The 23,573-nt window shown below is 32.8% G+C and overlaps 1 long non-coding RNA gene across 4 annotated transcripts; it reads left to right on the forward strand.

Moving 5' to 3' along the window:
- The first annotated feature begins 1,565 nt into the window (after positions 1-1,565).
- LOC140004455 (uncharacterized) lies at positions 1,566-8,325 on the forward strand. 4 transcript variants are annotated; one of them, XR_011839323.1, is made up of 6 exons: positions 1,566-5,444; positions 5,849-6,086; positions 6,495-6,893; positions 7,007-7,129; positions 7,224-7,440; positions 7,965-8,325. It is a non-coding gene; the product is annotated as an uncharacterized lncRNA (long non-coding RNA). The 4 variants fall into 4 exon arrangements; XR_011839325.1 differs by having other exon boundaries at positions 7,228-7,440; XR_011839322.1 differs by having other exon boundaries at positions 7,010-7,129.
- The last annotated feature ends 15,248 nt before the right edge of the window (positions 8,326-23,573 follow it).

Below are 23,573 nucleotides of genomic sequence, written 5' to 3' on the forward strand. Positions count from 1 at the left end.
AAGTCCGGAAGAAGAGAAGATAAAGATGTTCCTCTTGTTTCTTACTAAAGAGAAAGATACCTACTACTAATGTTCCACCTCTAAACGTGAAAGAAAGAATAAAATAGACTATCCTCTCTCTTGTTTTGTTTCCTACTTCTACTAAAACTACTCTTCTAGTTAAGATAGAAAGAATGGACTAGTGTCCTATTACAGATGAATGACAATCCATTCCGCCAAGTGAATCCGATCACGACTTTGACTCAGAGTTGAAAATCTTTTCACGTGCTAAATTCCAAGCTTTCTAGGACGTGCAGAGTTCTAATTTTGATGTAATCACGCCGAACAGAAAGTTTAGTGAAGAAATCATGCATTTTAATTCTTTTTTATCCAAATCCCTCCGACCAATAATAATTACCAAAAATAAATAGAATTCACCAATTAACGCAATATTTGGTAAAATAAAAAAGAAAAATAATCATGAAATGAATGACAAAAATACAATCTATCAGGTGCAACATGAAAAATTCTTCACATTGGTAAAAAGTGCATAATTGTAATATTTATATGAAAATATACAAATGAATAAGGGTTCTCTTGTCCTTGTATGACTCTCCATTTTCTAGAGAATATCTATTTTTTGAAATTGATTTTTTTTTTTTTTACAATCTCAACTAACGACTAATGAGAAATTTTTCATGCTTCAATTAAGAAATTTTGATGTGTATAATAATTGGAAATAGAATCCAAGAGTAGATAAATAGTTTTTAATGACCAATTTTCAATTATAATTACCAATGCTATTACAATGTAATCAATTGGAGTGTTTTATTTCTTTTAATTAGTGTCACATTAAAATGCAATAATTCTAATTAAAAGACATGTGGGTAATTTAGAAATAACAAAAACTAAGATAAAAAAGTACTTACACATACACTTCCCTAATACCAACATTTATACTTTTTATATCGTTATGATAGACCTCAGATCCCTTCCTATAGGTCAATGTTAGAGAAACTCAAACTTTAGTAGGTTGTAGTAAAAGAGTTTAATTACATCTAATATAGGTTTCTAACTTGCTCCAATTATTAATTTATTTTCGAATTCTGTAACTATCTATCTATATATGTTTATATAATTACTTATCCTTTAATTTGTGAGAGATTATTTTAGTTTACAAATATTTTATGTGGTCATATAGTTTAAGAAAATATTCTTACATTGGGTTCATAAAAAAAAACCCATCCTTAGTTATTGCCGGCCTCTTTTCACAATTTACATTAACTAGATAGCTTTCATTTCTAAGAAATATAATTGTCTATTCATCAGTTATTGCAGGCCTCTTGTCACGATTGACATTAACTAGGCATCTTGTCTCAATTGACATTAACTGTTTATCTTTCTTTTCTACAAAGAAGTATAATTGTCCATTCATCATGAATCCATGATGATGTATAATGGTAGATGGCCTAACAAATTTGTCTATTCAGTTTTTGCAACCTTTTTTTCTACTTATTTGTGTCTCTATCTATTCCAGGGTCATGACAAATGTATCAAGTCCTATGAATTTAGCTTCATCAAACACTAAACAAAACCCAATCCAAGTCATTTTTTTGGCTTTTCTTCGATCCCCACTTGTTTTAGGCTGCAAGTTTATTTTCCTCCTTGCCGGCACTAAGAGAAGTGGGTGTGGCATTAACAGTGGGAGGTTCTTTCCTTTCCGCTTTCCCTCGTGTGCTGTTTGATAGAGGATGGCTTGACCAGAGTTTGTGTATCTGTTTCCGAAAAGAAAGATTGACGAAGAGCTCCTTCAGAAACTCAAGATGAACTTACTAGCAGGTGGAGCGGTGCTTGATGATGCAGAAAACAAGCAAACGAGGAACCAATCTATCAAGGGATGGCTAGATGAGCTTCATGATGCAATTTACCAGACAGATGACTGACTTGATGAGATCAACACTGAGGCACTACGAGCGAAAGTTGAAGCTGAAGACCAATGCTCACCTTGTCAATGCTTCTACATAAGAAGATGATGCCAAGATAGAAAAAATGATTGGTCGACTAGACTGGTTCATACAACAAATTAATCCCATCGGTTTGCAAGTTGTTGAACCAAAAATGCAATCATGTCGAGCGCCTTCAACTTCTTTAGTTGATGAGACCACTGTGTATGGTAGAGATATTGAGATAAAGAGAAGATAATTGCTATGCTGGTATCTGAGAGCGCAAATGGAGTCAATGTCACTGTCATTCCATTAGTTAGCCTTGGAGGAATTGGTAAGACCATCTCGCTCAATTGGTTTACAATAATAAGAGGGCACAAAACCATTTTTCTCAAAAAGCATGGGATTGCAAATCAGAAGATTACAATGCTTCCAGGATAACAAAAGAACTCCTTGAGGAACTCAATATTCCATTTTCTGATTAGAGTGAAAATTTGAATTCCCTTCAAGTGAAGTTACAATTGGGGCTTACTCACAACAAGTTTCTTCTTGTTTTAGATGATTATTGGAATCAGGACTACAATGACTAGGATAAATTGAAGGTGCTATTCATAGGTGGAATGCAAGGAAGTAGGATTATTGTGACAACACGTGATGAGAAAATTGCATTAATGATGAGTAAAAAAGAGTCAATTTATCATTTGGATTTGATGGTAGAGGAAGATTGTTGGTTCTTACTTAAAAAGCATGCATTTGAAAATAATGATGGAAATAAAAGTCCAAAACTTGAAGAGATAGCAAAGAAAATTGTGAAGAAGTGTGGAGGATTGCCTTTGGCTGTGAAAACAGTTGCAGCAGGCCTCTTGCGTTCGGAAACAACAGCTGAAGAGTGGGAAGATATTTTAGTAAGTGAACCGTGGACTCAAACAGACCATCAAGAATGCATCTTGCCAGCATTGAAATTAAGCTATAGTCATCTTCCTTCCCATCTAAAAAGCTGCTTTGCCTATTGTGCTGTATTTCATAAAGATTACCACTTTAGCAAAGAGGAAATAATTCATTTGTGGCATGCTAATGATCTTTAGAAGTATCCTGGTGATAACAGAGGAATTGAAGAAATAGGTGAAGAATACTTGCGTAAGTTAAGGTTGAGGTCATTATTTGAGCAGTCAACCAACAATTTTTTCTTAATGCATGACCTTGTCAATGATTTGGCTAGATTTGTTTCTCAGAAGTATTGTCTCAGGCTGGAAGATCATCATCTGCGGGGACATGGTACAATAGGTAGAATAAGTACCTTTTCATACCATCCTAGTTTTTACGACACTTATCATAAATTTCAAGTCTTGAGGGAGACCAAGAATTTGAGAACGTTTCTACCATTAAATCTAAGTAAATATCACTATCCGCGGAAACACAAAGCAAGCCAAAATTCAAGTCCTTGAGGATTCTGTCTTTGTTTGGCTATGATGTCATTAAGTTGCCTGACTCAATTAGTAATTTAAAACACCTACGATTTTTGAACCTTTCATCTACATATGTGAAAATTCTACCAGAAAGCGTGTGCACCTTGGAAAACCTACAAACCTTGCTGCTGCCAAATTGTAAGAAACTTCAAGAGTTGCCAGTAAATTTGGCAATGTTAATTAACTTGTCTTACCTGGATACTCGTGGAACTCCGTTGAAAAGAATGCCACTACATATGAGTAGATTGAGAAAGCTTCAAGTCTTGACTAATTTTATAATAGGAAAGGATACTGGTTCAATGATTGGTGAGTTGGGCAAATTTCTGAAGCTTCGTGATAAGTTCTTGATTTCTAACCTACAAAATGTTTCCACTGGTAGGGACACAGCCATGGCAAACATTAAGGGCAAGAAACACCTTGAAGAGTTAACTTTGAAGTGGAATGATGATGCTAATGATTCACAAGTTGCAAAGGATGTGCTTGAAATCCTACAACCTCATTCAAGCATAAAGTATCTTGAGATTGATGGATACTGTGGGACAACGTTTCCAGATTGGCTAGGAAACTCTTTGTTTTGCCATTTGGGATATTTGCGTCTATCTAGTTGCAAATATTGCTTTTGCTTGCCTGCACTTGGGCAGCTAATGGCCTTGCAATCACTTGAAATTGTTGGAAAGAGTAGTATATCAACCTTGACGGAGGAGTTTTATGGAGACACCCATGCAACCAAACCATTCCCATCTCTCAAAAAGTTGATAATTATGAAGATGGCAGAGTGGGAGTACTGGCACATACCAGAATGTGACGTATTTAGTAATCTTGAAGAGATTTGTATAATTGATTGTCCCAAACTAATTGGAGAACTTCCCAAACAACTTTTATCACTGCAAAGCCTTGAGATTTCTGGATATGACAAACTTGTGCTTCCCAATGGTCAATTGAGAATCTTCAATGGAAACAATCAACAACTCACATCTCTTCGTAAGTTGAAGGTTAGGGCTCTAAAGAATTTGAAAGAGTTGTACCTGGAGATCAACAGGTTACCCAGTCTTGAGAATTTGGAATTAGATGATTGTGGGTCTCTGTTACCCTTTCCGGTAAGCTGCTACCTGCCTCAGTAAAATCACTCGAATATTATAAATGTTGCAGCTTGAACCTGGAGAGTGAAAGCTTGCAGGGTGGATCCCTAGAGCTTTTGAGATTACTTAATTGTGACTCTCTCAAAGTCAACTCGCTTGGCTCATTTCCTATGCTAAAACGTTTTGGCATTGAAGATTGCAATCGTTTTGAGATTGTTTCAATTCTATCATGTGGGATTGGGAATCAGAGTAGCAGCAGTGCTATTTTGACATCATTGCAGTCTTTATGTATCGAATACTGCGATGAGCTACTGTCTTTTCCGAAGGGAGGCTTGCCAGCTTCCAATATAAGACAGATTATTTTTCGGAATTGCAAGAAGCTCAAGTCATTGCCAGAACCGATGGAATCTCTGCTTCCATCTCTTCGATGTCTGGATTTAGACGGTTGTCCAGAAATCAAGTGCTTCCCCGAGGGAGGTTTACCCTCCAGCCTACAATCCCTTCTGATCTATAATTGCAAAAGCTCATGAGTCGCCAGAGAGAGTGGGGCTTGGAGAAACTCCCCTCTCTCACATACTTGAGAATTGGTGGTACAGACGAAGTAGAGACATTTCCAGAAGTAGACTGGCTGCTGCCTTGCACGCTCCAAATACTCTTATTGTGGGCACATGAGAATCTGAAAATGCTAAACTATTCGGGTCTTCGACACCTCACCTGTCTCAAAAAGCTCGATATCAGGTACTGCATTCAACTCCAGTCCTTACCAGAAGAGGGATTGCCTGCCTCCCTCACGAAAGTGTGAATTGATGGCTGCCCACTGGTAACACCAAGGTTAGAATGGGAGAAAGGAGAAGACTGGCCTAAGGTTGCACAGATCCCCTGCGTAATAGTTGATGCAGAATTAGCCCCTTGACCGAGACGCTAGAAACGTGAGGAGTTCCAAAAGTAAAAAGACCTGCATCATTCAAGTATTTAAGGTACCTTTTTTAAAAAATAAAAGAAACTTTTATTCTCTTTGAATGCGTTCAATCAAGTTCTTTTATACATTAGCTGCCTGTGTTTGATCTTTTGTTATGCTTTCAAACAAGGAATAGTAAAGGCCAAATGGAGGAATGGATTAATGGACCAATATTTGTAGAGTCGGAATGTCCATGGTTCTTGCTTGAACCGGAAGTCGACCAACAGTTCTTGAATTTTAAACCAAAACTTGATTTGGAGAATTGGAGTCGGGACTGGAATGTTAGCTGAAGGTTTTGGTTTTGGTTCTTAACAATCTTTTATCTCTATTTAAAGCTATAAAAGGACACAATTTTTATTTTCCAAGTCGCAACCCTGAACCCTGAAGTAGTCTAATCTCATCACAATGTGATATATCTGCCAGGAGAGAAGAATTGCTGTCTCTCAGCCTAAGGATACAGATAATCATTTGATCTCAGTTTCTGCCATTGTCAGAAGAAGGGTAGCTATCTTCCTCTTCATGGCAGAACTCAAAAACAGCCCACAATTGACACTACATTCAGAAAGAAGGAAGAAGATGATTGGCCCAAGTAGCTCATATTTTGTGGTTTCCAATGATGTACTCATCTGTGATCAGTGATGCATTCTCCGTTTAATTGAAGGTAAATCATCTTTTTTATTTTTTTTCTGCATTAATTTGTCTGTTTGCACATTATGTTTCCCTAACATCAAGAACTGTGCTTTCTCCATGTTACAATCGTGGGGAACTATTAAAATTGTTTTGAGTACACTGCAGTATAATATGATGCAAATATTTCTCAAGTTTCTGTTAATTCCAATCAGGTAACTGATACTGACCCTTTCTGAATGAGTATGAGTTCCTGATGATATCATTCTAGCTTTTCTTCTTTCTCTATTGACTCCATTTTAACTGCTAACCCATAGTTCATTTACTTGCGCTACCTAATCCTTTTACCAATCATGAATTGTTTTGTGATAAGGCCATCCTATAAATATGGTAACTGTTGAAGTGAACTTTTCTGTTTGAATTTTGCTCTTTTCCAACCTAGAATTTCTTGGTGCGGTCAATTTCAGAAAGCTCCTGACAAGCCCAAGAGAGTGGCATTTGCTGAAAGCCTGAAACTCCCCCACTCAGGGACTTGGGTATATGTGGAATTGATGTTGTAGTGGAGTACAACCCAAACAAGAACTCCCTTCTGTAATGGATGCTTGAATATCTTGATATTTGAAGGCCTGAGAATCTAAAATTCTAGCCTGTTCCGCTCTTCGTGCCCTGTGTTCCAGTCGCTGCTGGAGAAGGGATTATCTTTAAGAATTTCAAAAGGATTTTCCTATGAATCCTTTTTTGTATGAGCAGGCAGTAAAGGAAGATAGGACTGGTTGATGGAGTAATTGAAAGATTATCAGCAGAGATCTCAGTCATGAATGACACAACATTTTCAATGATGGTGGGTATAATATTCAGGTTGTTGATTTAATTCATGTCCCCTCTTATTACAGTGACATCTATTGTATCAAATAATGTGACTTCTGCTCATTTGTTTCACAATCTAATGAATAGCAGCATTGCTCTAGCTTGTACCTTTTCATGGATTGCTGATTCAAATCGAGTAAAGCCACCAACTCAAAATGGTGAACGCGTTTACTCAATAGATAAGCTGATGAAGAAAGAAATCTTCATGGGGTACGTATATTTCGTCAGACTGCTATTGATTTACTTCATATTAGTTCTGTTTGAAGCACTTGACCTGCAGGTGTGCTAACTGACAATCTTTCAGTTAGGCTGTGCAGGTGACACACAATTTACTTTTTATGGATATTCATTGCTCTCAACTTCAGTCACTGCCAGAAGAAGGGCTACCTACAGGCCACTTCGAGCTAGAAATCAAAAACTGCATATTGCTGAAACCACAATTTTTTTGAATCAAGGGAAGGCCAATATAGCTCCTACTCTATCAATGTCAATGAAAACCTCATTCCATGATCAGTCATGAGGTATCAATCTTCAAACTTTCAAGTTCTCTGTTAACTGAGTGTAACAACATTCTGGTTAATTAGAGGTCCGAATGCTTTAAATCCTTAAAAGACACTGCCCATTTAATATATCCTGCACATACTCTGAATTTTGCTTATTTCTTTTGCTCACTTTTTATCCTGCCCGGCTAATCTAGAAACTTAGTAGTTACCTGATAATGAATCTGATGAAACAATTAGATCCTTGAACTTTTAATTTCTCAGGCCCTGTCAAACTATGACTTAAGATGAATCCTTGCTTAAAGCAGAGAAAACATATGCTTTCGTTCACTTCATATCTTCATAGTTTTCTATTCTTTTAATCAGGTAAATTAATCCTTGCTAGACACTTTTTTAGACGCATCAAGGACTTCGATTCATCAGCTGTACGTGCTAGCTAATTGTTTTGAAAATCCAAGGAGCAAACATGAATTTTGAACTGCTTTAATTTTGTACAATCTGATATATCTGTGTGGAGAAGGATAATCCTTTCTGAATATTTTAAGGATCACCATTGCACTCAGCTTCAGCCATTGCCAGAAGAAAGGCCGGCCATCTCCCTCTTTATAGTAGAAATCAGGAAGTTTGCCCATTGCAGACACTACATTTAGAATAGAGGAAAGAAGAACGACTGGCCCAAGATAGCTCACAAATTCGTAGATATCAGTGATGAACTCAATATCCAGTGATCAGTCATGCACCTTCAATTTTAATTCAAGATTAATTATTTTTTCTTTTATTCCTTAGTTTAGTTCATTGGCTTTTCATTATGCTTCCTTGACTGTAGTTAGGAGCATCAAGATTTGTACTTTCCTCTTATGTTACAATCATGAGTGTAACGTCCCGGACCCACGGTCTGACCCAAATAATTTGTGAGCAAAATTATGAGGTCAAAATGATTAATTAAGTTACTACTTAGTAGCTCGTGGGCCTAGGTATATATCTGCATAACCTTTTCCTCCATTCCAGTACTGAGGCCTCACAATGAGGTACTCTTAATTATATAAAGCCAACAGCCTCTTAGCTATTGGTATTGGTAGCACGGAACCCTTGACCTGCCACTTGCTACTTAATTGCGGTGGCTACTTTCAAATGGCTTTTTCCAACAGGTAAATAAAAAAAAATCACACTATTATAACACTACATCCCTTGATCTGTTTTTTTTTTTTTTTTTTTTTTTGGTTTTCTTTATCAGCATGCTGAGTTGTCTGTTGATTTTTCATTTTTCTATTTTATTTATGTCAGATTTTTTACTGTATATGTATGTATTCATGAAATAATTAGTTCCTCAGATACGTATAAACCAAACGAACCAAGCATAAGATCAGTGTAGTTAACCACATCCAAAGTTCTAGAAGAAAATATATTTTGAAAAATATCACTTACCTTCCTTATTTCTAACTTTTTCTATAATTACCAACCCATTTTAAAATATATTATTAAAAAGCTTATTAGTGGATGCAAAATATGTTTTCATTCCAATATTATCCTTTTCTTGTGAACCATTTTGGTTTCATAAAAGAATCTAATTAATCTATTAATTTTTGACAGCTTGACAGATATGATTTTTTAATCAGGAATTACAAGGCATTAACGAGGTTGAAAGACCTATTAATCATTTTTATGTCTTTAGTCTACACAAGAAACAATAATATTTTGAGATTTTAAATGATTTAGAAAATAAAAGTTATACTAGAATTTTACAATGAAGAAATTAATATTTTGCACCTTAAAAATACCTCAAATAGGTTTCTAAATGTAAAGTTAAGAATTTATCTTCTTCAAGTTTTCAAGCCATGATCTAGACAAAAAAAATAGAAATTTAAAAAAAATTGTATAAAATTTATATATCCTTAAATTCATCCACAAGCACCTTTTTGAATTAAAAACTGATAGGTTGCAATTTTATCATTTATTTTATTATTAATTTCCTCTGTTACCTAACTCGATGTGAATTAATTATCAGATTCTACTCACTTTTCGTAATTTGCATTTATTTTAGGGAGTAGAACAAAAATATCACAATCAAAATTAATTTGACAGTCATCGGGAAAGAATTCAAATGGAAGGTCTTCAGGGGTATTTTTGAAACAAGAAGACAAGTCTTTTTTGATAATTTGCGGAAGATAGAATAAAAGGAGGGAAGGAACGAAGGGGTGGGTCTGCTTCTTCTTCCTCCGGAGGTCCTCTCCGCAAGGGGAGCCGCCGCACAGAAGAGGAGCCGCACAGAAGAGGAGCATTAGACTAGACATTAGATAGAAAACTAGAAATTGCAGAGGATGAGCACTACTTGGTAGCCTAACTTTTGACTTTTCCTTCTTTTGCTTTTTGGTAGTAGTTCTCCACCGTGAGCCATAGGAAGACTAGGAGTTACTTTTCTGTAGCTTGCTTTTTCTTATTGAGTGGGACGAATTGAATTTTCCCAATTCCTGGAGATGATGGCCGCAATTGTTGCTGTAACTTTGTGTGGGTCTTTCTTATCCGGAATGAACTAATTTCACCACTCTAATCAAGGGATAACAGAGGCTCTGGTTTGCCTGTAAATTGTGAGATCGATTTAAGTTTATCATTTTTTTTATTTATTAATATTCGCATATTTCTTGATTATGGTGCTTATGATTATTCAATTAATTGATTGTCTTGGATCCAGATAATTAATTAACTCGATAATCTATTGTCAATTAGGGCATTAAATCCGTAATTGTATAATTGCCTTAAAATAGTGACAACTGGCATAATTAGGTTTGTATCAGGGGAATACGCGGGCTAATCTAAAATAACCCTGGTAGTGTGTTATTTGGTTAGAATAGGACTCTTCTAATACGTAAGGCAATTGGGGAATTGAATCTTACGGACGTACCTAAGATTATTTTTCAATTAGAGCAGTGATTAACAGACGTACCTTGATCACCGACACAGTAAGGAGGGGTTGACTGCCATCGCTTGTTTGATAGTTATAACCTATTTATTGATAAATAATTGGAATTGCTTGTGCATCGATGATCAATTGGATGAACCATTGCTGAAGTTATTCCTTGGCTAGATCCTTAATTACCACTTGTTTGATTTTAGTAAATTGTTATTTAATTTTTAGTTGGCTGTTTTATTTTTATTATTTTACTTTTAGTTGAATTGTTAAATTGTTACCCCTAATATAAAAACATCCTCTTGTTACTGTGAATTTGAAAAGAAACAATTACTTCCAATTCCTGTGGATTCGACCCTGCTCATCGCTATCTACAGAAATTACTTTAGTTGAGTAGGTTTTTATTATTGCACAGACTGACAACTTGTCAAAAACTAATTTTTGTCTTTGAGAAAAACCTCAAAAGAGTTTGTAAACATAAAAATGTTGTCATGAAATAATTAGTTCCTCAGATACGGCTTGGAGAAGATATGGTTTGGATTTCGCCCTTGGCCTATGATTACTTTGCTTGAGATGCAGAGAAAAAAAAATGTTTCTACAAAGTCCAGACCATTGCTTCTCCAATGGTTAAGCCCCAATTCATTATCAATCTTCCCAATCCAAGATTGATAGTATGTACATTATTGAAGTAGGAAAGATTAATCTGTAAAAATATGCAATAGACTCAACTAAAAGTCTCAAAATGCTAAACTGTTTGGGTCCGTGACATCTCAGCTCTGTAGAGAAGCTAAGAATCTCTTCTTTCTTTGCATACCTGTAGCAGCCAGAAGAGGGAATAGCCGGCCTGAGACCGGTCAAATCAGCCTGCATATGAGGGGATGATCACTTTATCCGATAATAGCCTACTTTCTTTTCCTTTCGAGATTTTTGTTTAAAATTATTTATGTGCTTCCTTAGCCATCTTTTTAAGCTATGCAGCAGTAAGATATATTTATTGTACATCACTATTTTCACCGCCTAAGGCGCAATCTCAGGGCCTTAATTTTCATCTGTAATGGAAGTATTCTTCAAGGTGGATTGCCATCTCCTGGGAGGATCATTGCTGGTCTCAGCTTCAAGCCATTTCCATCCCCTGTTTATCATAGAAGATTGCATATTTCTTGCATGTCCGTGATAAACTCATTCAGTGATAATTTATGCAATACTAATCTCCTAGAAATTTTAAGCTCTCCCATAATGGTGTTGCCCTACGAGCTGCGGTCAAGAGAGGGTTCAAAGCTCCCCTTATTGTTAGGTTCAAGGTTTGAATCCTATACTAGACAGTTGGGTATAGGGAGAGATAGGAGGTAAACTAAAAAAAAAAGTCACTAAGGTTGGTCTAGTGCATGGCCATGGGAAGGTTCTTAAAATTCTTGTTTTTGCTAGGTTTCGAATCCTGAACCTAGCAGTTAAAGGTGCAAAGGATGTGAGTAGGGGTGGAGGTAAAAAACAAAAAAAAAAAAGGAACTAAACTATTTTGTTTCCTATCAATTGGGTATGGAGAAGGGTGGAAAGAGACAGAGATAGAGTCATAAAGCTAAACAGTTTTGTGCCCCATAATTTAGTAAATTCTTCTTTTTTTAAAAGGGTAATGTTATTTGCACTCTTCATATATTATTTGTGCTCCCACTATCCCATTTTTATTTTGATGAGACAATATTACCCTCTCTCTAATTTCTTCTCCTTGTCATGAGTTAAATTTAGGGTAAAAAATAAAAAAGTCTCCTGTGGTAAACCTAATACACAGAAACCCCCCGGTAGTTTCAAAACGTATAAAACGACACTTCAAATTTTGAACTAAATTGTAAAAATAACGGAATCGATTAAAATTAATGGAAATGACTTATTGGAACCTAAAAACAAATTTTTATACCTTAGTTTTAACAAATATACCTGTTCCACCCCTTAGTCTCCAATTCTCTCTCTCTAGGGAATGAAACAGATGATTTTGTTGTTGAGTTACCTTTTGCTTAGTTATATCGGGGCATTTTTGTCATTTCATCCATTTCTGTTAATTTTAACCGATTCTGTCACATTTACAATTTAGTTCAAACCATGAAATATCGTGTTATACGTTTTGAAACTACGAGAGGCTTTTCTGTATATTAGGTTTACCACATGGGGTTTTTTTATTTTTTACTTTTAAATTTACTAGATTTCTCTTACATTCTAAAACCAATCAATTATTTCGTTACACACTAAAATGGCTAATTTAAAATTGTCACTAATATGTATTATGTATTTTTCTACAAAGTTTCATGAAATTATATGATGCAAAGATCAATCTAGCAATGTAATATGAACAGATTCCAAACCTCAAGCCCAAGTAAATAAATAAATAAAAAGTTCCAAAGCTTCAAAAATATCAAAAACTGAGTATAACTACAATGTCTCATAAATAGGACACTAATATTTCAAAAAATCTACTAAGAATAGCTCGTATAGTCACAGTAGAGGAAGTAAAGTTTTATAGTATATTTCAACAAAAGCCTAACAGCATCTAGTATCCAAGATGATGCAATGGAACATCAATTGTGCTCATCAAAAATCTGCAAAATTGAAATTGAAATAAAAATATGAAAAATAAATTAAAAACAGTTATGTAAATTTATAAAAAGAGAAGCATAAGTTAAATTTTTTTTATCTTTCCTTGCATGTGAACACAAGATAGGGAAGGAGAAGAAATTATGGTAGGGATAATATGATCTTATCAACATGAAAATGGGGGTAATGAGAGTGCAAATAATATAAGAGGAGTGCAAATAACATTATCCTTTTAAAATATTTTAGTCAATTACAAGTTGGACTGCATTATTACTTAATGGACAGTGGCCTAATTTATTGGCCTGATCTTCTTGATTTTGTATTATTTTGTCTTCACCCCTTTCTCTTTCTTCCTTCTTTTTTTAAGTCGGCCTGTAGATCGGTTGTTGTTTGAAGCAGGTTAAGCATGGCACAATGTACTTTGCAATTATGCTCATCTAATTGCACAAATTTTATCTCGGGACCATGTCATAAATATCTACACAGCTTTCCACGATCATCAATAGAAAATCCTTTTTTTTTTTTATAAAATTACAAGAACCCACAATAGTGAGGGTAATACAAACAAATCACAATTCAAACTAGTCCATAATAGAAAGTTAATGACATGGTTTAATAGACTACGATTATAGTTTTCAATATGAATATTTTGCCAGTTTCACTTACTTTTAAATAACTAGGCCTTTACTCAACCATGTACATTGGCACCGTTCCTAATTACCGCTTCATTTTGTTTTTCTTTTTCTTTTTACTCCCCTATTCTTTCTAATTGTTAATGATTGAAACTACACATTCACCTAGATCAGTTGAATTATTTAAATGTATGAATATCTAGAGTATTTGTAGAAAAAAATTTTTATGTTGAGCTTGAATTACTTTTTTTTTTCTTTTGTTGGTGGTGATATTGGAACTTTACCAGTGACTCTGTGAAGTTTAACTCTGTGGCATACTTGCTAAGATAGTCTCCACATCACCAAAAGACTTATCCGTTGTGGCAAAGTATCAAAAGTGATCAAATAGTGAGAAACAAGTAAAACAAGATAATATCAAATAAAATCTTCAAAAGAAGGTTATTGGGATTGGATTAGGTTATATTAGTTCAAACTGCAAGACCCTCAAAGAAAGTATTAAGAAACTTTTTAACAAGAAAAAGACGTCAAGTTATTGTACCGTGAATTGAGAATTTTTATTAGCTCGTATTGGTAATATTAATTGAGTAGTTGTGTTTGCTATATATATTAGAATGCTTAACTCTAATTAGAAATTTAAGGTTCCTATATGTTTACATTTCAAGTTCTATTTTTCAGATTCCTATAAAATTAGGTAATGTAATGATTCTTATCTTTCACAACAGGTTTGGGTTGGGCCCCTACAACTGCATGCTCGCATGATCATGTAATGACAATTTAGAGGATGAAAAGAAATGACAAACTGGATTAGGAAAATCATTTTCTAACCTCCAACCCCCATGTGAATTTCTAGTAACATGAGGAGAGGAGCGTCTAAAGAAGGTCAAGTGATAGTGGGTCTGCTTGAAAACTTTGGATCGAGTATTAGGAGGACTATAAATGGAGCCAAGCCAATTCAAACTCAGCTCGATCAGTCTGAAAAATAATCCTGTGTAATTATGTTTTGGCTGTGAGCTTGGGCGTTTGGCTAAGCCCAAACTATGCCTAAAGGCACAATATATTTGGTCTGGGTATGAGCTTAATACATTTGCTTGAAACCCAAAAGGTCCAAAAAAATTTTTGCCCGTCTATCCATTAATAAATACCTGCTTAAATAAAATACAGATTTTTGTATATAGCGGTGAGTAAGGTCGAATTCGCAGAAATTGGAAAAAATTCGTTTTTTCTAGAGTTCAGAGTATGGGGGATTTTTATGAAAAATGAGAATAATTAAAGCACAAGTATATAACAATTAAAGCACAAGTACTTCCAAACTATCTAATAATATCAGAAGCACAAGTATATACTAGAGGTCTTGAAGGGTGCCAATAATCATGGTCGAGGTATACATCCTCTCCATTCAAAAATGACTGCTTAAATTTGGTCCCTAATCACTTATCTGAACTTTAGCAGCTTTCTCCAAAACTAGTCAATTTAAAGTAATCAAAGTGATGCATTCACATCCCACCAGCCCAAAATGGCTCCTATACATACATACATATATACATATATATATATATATATATATATATATATATATATATATATATATATATATATCCATCCACCATCTAATAAATAAAAAGTACTAAATAAGTAATCGTTTTACATTTTTTATTTGTATAGATTTAATATAGCATAATGTGAGTTGAGTAGCAAATTGTCTCCTTGTAGTAAGAAATTATACAAATTGATCCCAGCAAACAAGTAGTCAAAGATGTGGGTTGAATTTTTTGTGTATGAGAAGTGTGAAAAGACAATCATACCCTCAGATACATGATACTTTGACAGTTTACCTTTAATGGTGCTATTCTAATTTTTGTATTAAAAAACATTGTAGTGTCCCAAAAGTGATGATACAATTGTAGATTTAAATAATTATTAAAATCACACAAACTATTTTTACTAAATAAATTTTTAGTTTCCTATGATAATTCAGATATTTAAATATTATCATAAGAATAGAGTGTACATTTAAACATCATACAAAACTATTGCTAAGGACAAATTATCATATATAATCTTCATTTTTGTGATAAGGCATTATTACTAAAAAGAGAATTTTTTTTTTTTACCAAAAAGTGACAGTACATATGTAACCATTGCATAATACCAATGTGTATATATATATATATATATATATATATATATATATATATATATATATATAAACAAGGTTTAAAAATATATTAATATTTTCTAAGAGAATATTTGAACAGCATAAATTACCACAAGTAAGTAAAGTATTTATTTAGTAAACTTATTTTTAATAATTTCTATATAACTATTTACATTGTGCTTGTATCACTATTTCTTAAGTATGAAATGGTGATATGAAACACAAATCGTAATGTATCTAAGGATATGATTGTTTTTAATACGTCTCATACATAGAGAGGCAATTTGTATGTTTTCTAATCACAAGGGATAATTTTGCTATTCAACCAATATTCCCGGGGGTAATTTGTGATTAAGAAATTTCATTTTAAACTAATATATGGTGATCGGTAAGTAAATAAGTTGTTACCAGTGTTTTGAAAACCGGACCGGACCGGCCGGTTCGACCGGTTGAAACGCGAACCGGCCATGGCTCCGGTCCGGTTCAATGCCAGGTTTGACTTTGTCAAGAAACCGGTCAAAAACCGGTCGGACCGCTAAACCGTTGAACCGGATTTGAACCGGTTATTTCCGGTTTTTGAGTTTTCCTTTTTTTTTTTTTTTTTTGCAAAATGTAGTTATCAAGATTCGAACTCAAGACCTTTGTAATAGAAGACCAATGTAGTAACCGTTGCACTATCACATCTTATTAGTTTTTTTTGATAACTTATTTATATAAAACAAACACTCATATTTCTTTTGTTCCATTTTTTTCACAAAATATCATCCTTTCATGACTCTTTCTTTTTAATCTTCAACACACACACACACACACACACACTCTCTCTCTATCATCTTTTCTTTTGCCACTCATTTTTTAATCAAACCTCTTTATTTTTAATTTATTGATGTTTTCTTCCATATTTTAATTTTGTTTTTGTCCATTAAATTTAAAAAAGTTAAAAAAGAATTATTTTTCTTTAACCCAATTTATTTAATACCACAACCACTCACTTTTATCTAATTTTTTGTTTCTTATCAAATTTGCATTTCTATTTTCAATTCTCTTGATTTTCTTCGAACTCCAAATTTCCTTTTTTAAATTGTAAATTTAAATTCCAAAATGTAAATTAAAATTTAAGTTCACAATGTCTAAATTCTCATAGACGTGAATTTTGTATAATTTCAAATATTGTGATATTTTTGGATTATATTTAAGATTTTTTTGGTAGATATAATTGAAATTGAGATGAAATTTATTTGTTTTAAAATTTATTTTTAAAAATCCAAGTTATTCAAAAATAGTAAACTTTTCATCATATAAAGTATTAAATTATCCATTACATGTCTTATTTTGTGCACATATATATTTATATAAATTATTTTTAAAAAAATTCATTGAACCGAGGTTGAACCGGTCCGACCGGTTGAACCTCGACCCTTTCACTTCACCGGTTCGATTAACGGTCCGGTTTTTAAAACATTGGTTGTTACCATGCATCGGCAACTGACAATTTTTTGCAAAGGAAGAAAGAATAACTTAGCAAGTCTCCTAGGTAAATAATAATAGTCAATAACTAAGGATATAATATTCTTGAGTTATAATTTCTCCTTTTGTAAATTTAATTATCAAGTAGTACATAATAACTGATAAGTGTATATTTGACGTGTTTTTAGTGTACTTTATTAGTTAATTTTGGTGTGTTTTAGTCACTTTTATAGCTAATTAACTAGGATTCTAGTGAAAATATGTATTTTATGGTTTAAGTGTGAAAAATTGCATTTATATGGATTTTAATGGTGAAAACTTCATTTTTTTGAAGGTTTAATTATTCAATCATCAAATGACATGAATTGAGAACATCTTTGGATGAATAACTTACCTTGTTATCCTAAATTTGTAAGTTTTAATAATGAAAAAAAAAATTAACTTACCAAGTTTACGTTTACCCTACAAATTTCACCGTTTTGCTTGTTGCTTCTTTTTGGCAATGTATCTCTAAATTGTGATATCCTTCGTAACTATCAAAACAGGTATCTCTTAATCAACAACACAACGAAAGAAAGTATGCTTTCCTAAAAACATAGAAGAATACACCCGAGCATTTTGGCTGAATAGAGATGGCTAAGTTGAATTCATCCCAGTAGTATTTCTCCTAGTAGTACTCATGCTGTCCAAGGGTACGACTTTTAGATTTCTATCTCCCATCCCTTGAGGAAAAAAAGTTATCGAAACAAAATGGAGAACAGGAAAAAAAAAGTATTTATTTTGGGTCGCAACCTTTTCTGTTTTTATAATGATGAATCTACTCATTTCTACTAGTACCTTTTTCTTGCCTTTGATGATTGACCTTCCATAAAAAATAATCAATTATTTCCTTAATAGGCTATGGAAGGCTATCACTTTGAGTGAATGGAAAGAAAAGAGCACCAAAGAAAGGATTTCTGAATCATTTGTTTGAGAGTTCTTAAAAAAGAGAGAAAAGATAACTGAGTTTTTTTTTTTTTTTTCAGATAACTGGAAGTATTTTATAACCTTCAAACACCCACAAGCTTTTCCTCCCAGGAGCAAAAAAGACTGAAGGAAAACTCAATTATAAACAGTTTAACACCTTATATATGCAATATCAGCATATTCGTCCTTCATACTGAATTCAATTCGAGAAGATGACCATCAAAGTGCTAATAGTTGCATGCTTTGGTGTTCAAAATTACTTGCAGATCATTCAGCTACAGGACACTCATCCCTTCATGTGGCCGCCAACATTGACCATTCCCATTTCTAGCCCACGAGGATGCCACCAATAGACACCCATGAATAAAGTTAATTAGTTCGTCCAATCTCATAATGACCTCCATTTGTATCAATAACAATTGTCCAGTGGTAGATATATATTTCCTATATAATGGAAGTGATCATCATTACGGGCACAAATTTGGGAGAGAATTATGTAGACATACCAAAGTTTACTACAACCAAGAAAAGAAAAAGATGTGGAATACCAGAAGGAGCAAGGCATTATTGATTTTTTTTTTTTTTTTTTTGCAAAGACATTATAGATTACCTTAACAAAACAACGAAAACCCAAAAAAAAAAAAAAAAACCATTTGGGGAGGGTGGGGGCGGGGGGGGGGGGGGGCGAGTAATGCTGAATATGACATGAATTCTCCTGAAACAAATAATCCATAATTTTTGGGTCTTGTTATAACTAATTTTGCTTTGTTTCTTTTCTGCGTTATTTTGCATCTATATACTTCAACTTATATATTTTTTACATGCAAATTGGGCAAGATAACTAAACAATTTCTAATCCCGGGTAGACTTCTTGTCTGAAGGCAGAACTGGAAGGGCTTATTTACAGGTTTTTGGGTTGCAAATGGTACTATTTGCCACAGCGTTCTGGCCAACGTCACGAAGAAATCTGAAAACAAACGAATTCAGCTAGTTTACACTTTACAGATTGCCCATGACACCGTAGAATGGAGGGCTCAAGAAGATTGTTTTAGTCAATAACATGCTTTTCCCGCTAATTGGCTTACTTGCAGCTTGGAGAGGCTGTTCTCTACTCTCTCTTTTTTTTTTTTTTTTTTTGCAAATATTTGCTTAAAAACAGAGATAAAATGGGGGGAAAATCATATTCGTATGGACTTACATTTTATGAGAACTATTTAAAAAATCTGAACTTAACATCCAAAAAAAGGTTGATAAAGCACTCTAGTCGGAATTAATAGCAATGCAACCAAATACGATTTGGGACCAGATGTAGCCACGGCTCAAGTTTGAACTGGACCCCAACCAGAATTTGCCTAGTAGTTTGTTAAACAGGAATCCAAATTGGTTTTGGAGAATCGGAATTGGGACCAGATCATGACTAAAGGTTACGGTTCAGATTCATTAAAAATAAGAACCAGAACAAAACTGAAGCTTTTGGTTGCAATATGAATACATACGTATATTTGTTGAATAATTTGATGTGTGTCATAATCTTTGACCCATTAATTCCAGAAATAATGGGTTAAAGGTTGCATAATTTGATGTTATACATACATATTCAAATAATTTGTTGATATTATTCTTCTAACCTATTGTATAATAATTTAGCACAAATACAAAGGAATGAGTGTCAAGTTTATTATATCCATATTTCTTTTTTGATAATAAGTTACTTTTAACGGTGCTTTATTGGAAATAGAGATTCTTTTTAAGATGGTGAAGAAAGTGTCACATTGTTTTATTAAATTTGTGGGTTAGTCAACTAGTGGAACTATTATAGTTTAATAGTGATTTTGGGCTACTTATTTTTTTAGTTATTGTTCATTTATTATTGACTTTGATTCCAGAATAAATAAATAAACAAACAAAAGCTGCAAAAGAATTAAAGGATATTCAAAGTTACCAAAAAAAATATTACTAGCTTGACATTTGATCGTGATGGAGGTTAGGAACTAATAGTACTGTGATTTTGTTGACAAAATATAAGAATAATGAATAAGAAGGGAAATGGGAAAAAAAGATGTATAAAGCACATCTTTTGTTTAAGCATAGCAAAGTAACAAATAAAGGAGTTTTATTAGCAAGTTAAGGCTAGTATTGTTGTTTAAATTGGGCAAGGGAGGCAGGTGTAATTTTTGAAATACCAATGGTGTTAAGTGAAATTTTTAGAAACTTCAAGAGTGGTTTCTAAAATAATCCCTTGCCAAAAAAAAAAAATACAACTTGCATTTAGTTATTAGAAAATTTAGAACCCGAATTGGACTACATTTCCTTTTTTTTTTCTTTTTTAATTTTTGTAATTGAGAGATTTTGAACTCAAGATCTCCTGCTTACACTCTTTCTCACCTTACCACTCAATCCAACTCAGTACGTAAACTTTTCTTGCTCTGTTTTTGTCTGTTTCTTGAAATTAGTTTTATGATAACCGGTTAGTTTCTCCCATGTGAATGTTTTGTCAAGTTCATATCGTTGTATATTGTAATTTCTCTATTCACATAAAAAACGACATCATTTATCTTTTTGGCTCAAAAAACAAATGTAGTCTGACAATTTGGAATTTGGAATCCAAGTTTGGTATACATCTCAATCATAAACGACATCATCACTCTACTAGTTACAGTAAAGAAGTATTGCATCTATGACAATAAGCACGACAATATTTTTGACTGTTAGTATAATTTCCTTTAGTATAAACTACACCAACTTTTCCAAATCCAGTTCTTTATATCTGCAATTTGTTGTTTTCTAATTATTGATGTTTCCATTAATTGCGCTTTTTTTTGAGTGTTGAAGTTTCATTTGCCCTTGTTTGGCCAGTCACGACTGTATGTAAGACTTTTTAGCCTTTTTGTTGTTTAGCATTGAAGTCTTTTCCTAGACTTTTAGTCTCTTTCGTGTTTTTCATTTTCTTTTTCGTGCTTATCTGCAATTTGATTTTTGCAATCGGTGTCACGAAGCTAATCTGCCAAGCTTTCTTTGAATGGCACCCAACAATTGTTTCCAAAGAAAAGTCATTTTTTTTAATAAAACATCATAATTTTATTAAAATTTGCACTAATGATAAAAAGTTAAATCATCAAATAGAATACTAAAGAACAGATATGAAAAATGGATACTATAGATCTGAAGAATAGATAAAAATTGTGTTGTAAAGCTCCAAATTTTAAAAATGAAATAAAATAATTGTAACTCCATGAATATTTAGGTATGCTTCCAATCACCAGATCTATTTATTAAATATTTCAAATCCAAATATTATGGTGAAATTTGCCAAATAGACCCAAAAAAAATGCAGATTTGTATCAAAACCCTAAAAAACTTAGATCTAATAAAAGAAAAATACCTAAAACTCTCACCAGGAGTCTCTAGGAGAGAAAAAACTTTCACTAGAAAAGTTTAGGAGAGAAGAAACTTTCATTAGGAAATTCTAATAGAGATTTTATTCATACAAATGAAAAGAAATTATAGAGAGGGACTCTTCCATGAGAAAAGATCAGAAAAATCTGATCTCTCTCCCATGGGAGGCTTGAAGAGAACTTTGATTAGAGAGTTTTCTAGAGAGAAAGAAGAGAGAATCAGTTTTTCTATACAATTAGAATGTTAATTTAAAGTTTACAGACTTGAAGAAAAGTCATTAAAGTGTACTTTTTGACAATTTTGGTGATTTCATTAATTGGATTTGGAGGTCGCAACACCAAAATTAAGAAGCATGCACTTTATTGTCTTCGTGATTTAGAAAAAATTTTCATTATTTAAGAAGATATAGTTTCAAGAGCTATTTTGGTTCTCTAACGTAACATCATTTTATCATGTTTTAGCATCTAATGCAGTAACTCGAAAATTGATTTTTGGTTTAGCCAACATTTGTTATAACAGTAATTAGCATAGCACCTGCAAATTTTTCCTGAACAGAAATTGAAAATGTACCGTCTCAAAATTGTTTAATACTATCAGATAGTAGAATTTTACAGTTAATTAATGTGAAAAATATTCTTCAGGGAAAATGATTTTTAGGGGCCAACTTGGTAATTTGGAAACTAACAAATATTTAAAAATTTTGTTAACAGATAAGGAAAAATTGTTCAAAATGTCCTCACATTTCGTTAGCTAAATTTTTTCGTCCTTTATTTTAAAAATAGTAACTTTACGTTCCTTATAAAATTAAGTCGATAAAATTTGGTCATAACCTAAATTTTTAACCATTTTTTACCCTAAATCCATCATGTAACCCAAACATGATCATTTTCTTAGTGACAAAAAGGTTAGATTCTATTTGTAGTTAATAAAATAACTCCATCGATATTCATTTTTGCCTCTAAATAAGTAGGATTGGACTCAAATCATATTCCTTTTTTTTTTTAAAAAAAAAAGTGGGATTGGACCAAATCCATATTTAATTTTGTCACTAAAAAAGTGAGATATGATCTTTTTATACATAAAAATAATTGCTAACTAGTCACGTGAAGGTTTCAAACTAAAATGTGGTTGAAAATATAGGTTGAGACTAAATTTTATTGATTTGATTTTGTAAGAGATGTAAAGTTACTATTTTAAAAGTGAAAAATGAAAAATTTTATTTGGTGAAATGTGAGAGATGTTTTAAACAATTTTCCCAAAAAAAAGTAGCAACTTGGTAGAAAATTTGCTAAAACTTAAACAGCAACTTCCATTTTCGTTCTTTAAAAAACTAGTGAGACGGCCTGCGCGTTGCGCAGGAGTGCTAATATTTCCCATGTTAAGTTGCTTAATTTTTAGCCGTTATATATTTCTTATACTGCAGAGAGTTATATAATTATTATAAGTCTGACTTGAATTATAAAATAATAGTGCGGTAAATTGGTTAGGTGAATATAGTGTTAATAGTTTGTGAAGTATGGAGGATATTTTGAAATATAATGGTTAATAAAGTACTATAATTGAGACAATGTAGTGTCGACATTTTGTGTGGTATGATTTGTATAAATTATGTGGTTTGGGTGAGGTAATTATAAAGATACCCATCTATATTTATGTATATCTATATTACTCACTAAGTTTCATAAATATGGGTCTATTTCCTTTTTTTTTTGCACAAATTAAAACATTTAATCAATATAATCATAACAATTATTTTTCTTTCATATTTTTGTAAAATGCCGCTCACTAATATTAGATCATTAATCCACATTAAGATCCATGTATTATTATACATTGTTTTTGAAATTTACAGTACTTTAATTTTTTTAATGTAAGAAACAATTTAATTAATGTTGCATGTTTGACTAAAAGAATAATAAAAAAATAGCATACAACATTGCTTTTCAATTTAGAGCAATTTTGAGCCATTAGGAAAAATGAATATGCTAAAAATTTTATAATAATTATATACATACATTAAATATGGATATTTATTTAACAATATAAAAGT

This window comes from Coffea arabica, chromosome 2c (assembly GCF_036785885.1).
Source record: "Coffea arabica cultivar ET-39 chromosome 2c, Coffea Arabica ET-39 HiFi, whole genome shotgun sequence".
Classification (NCBI taxonomy): Eukaryota; Viridiplantae; Streptophyta; class Magnoliopsida; order Gentianales; family Rubiaceae; genus Coffea; species Coffea arabica.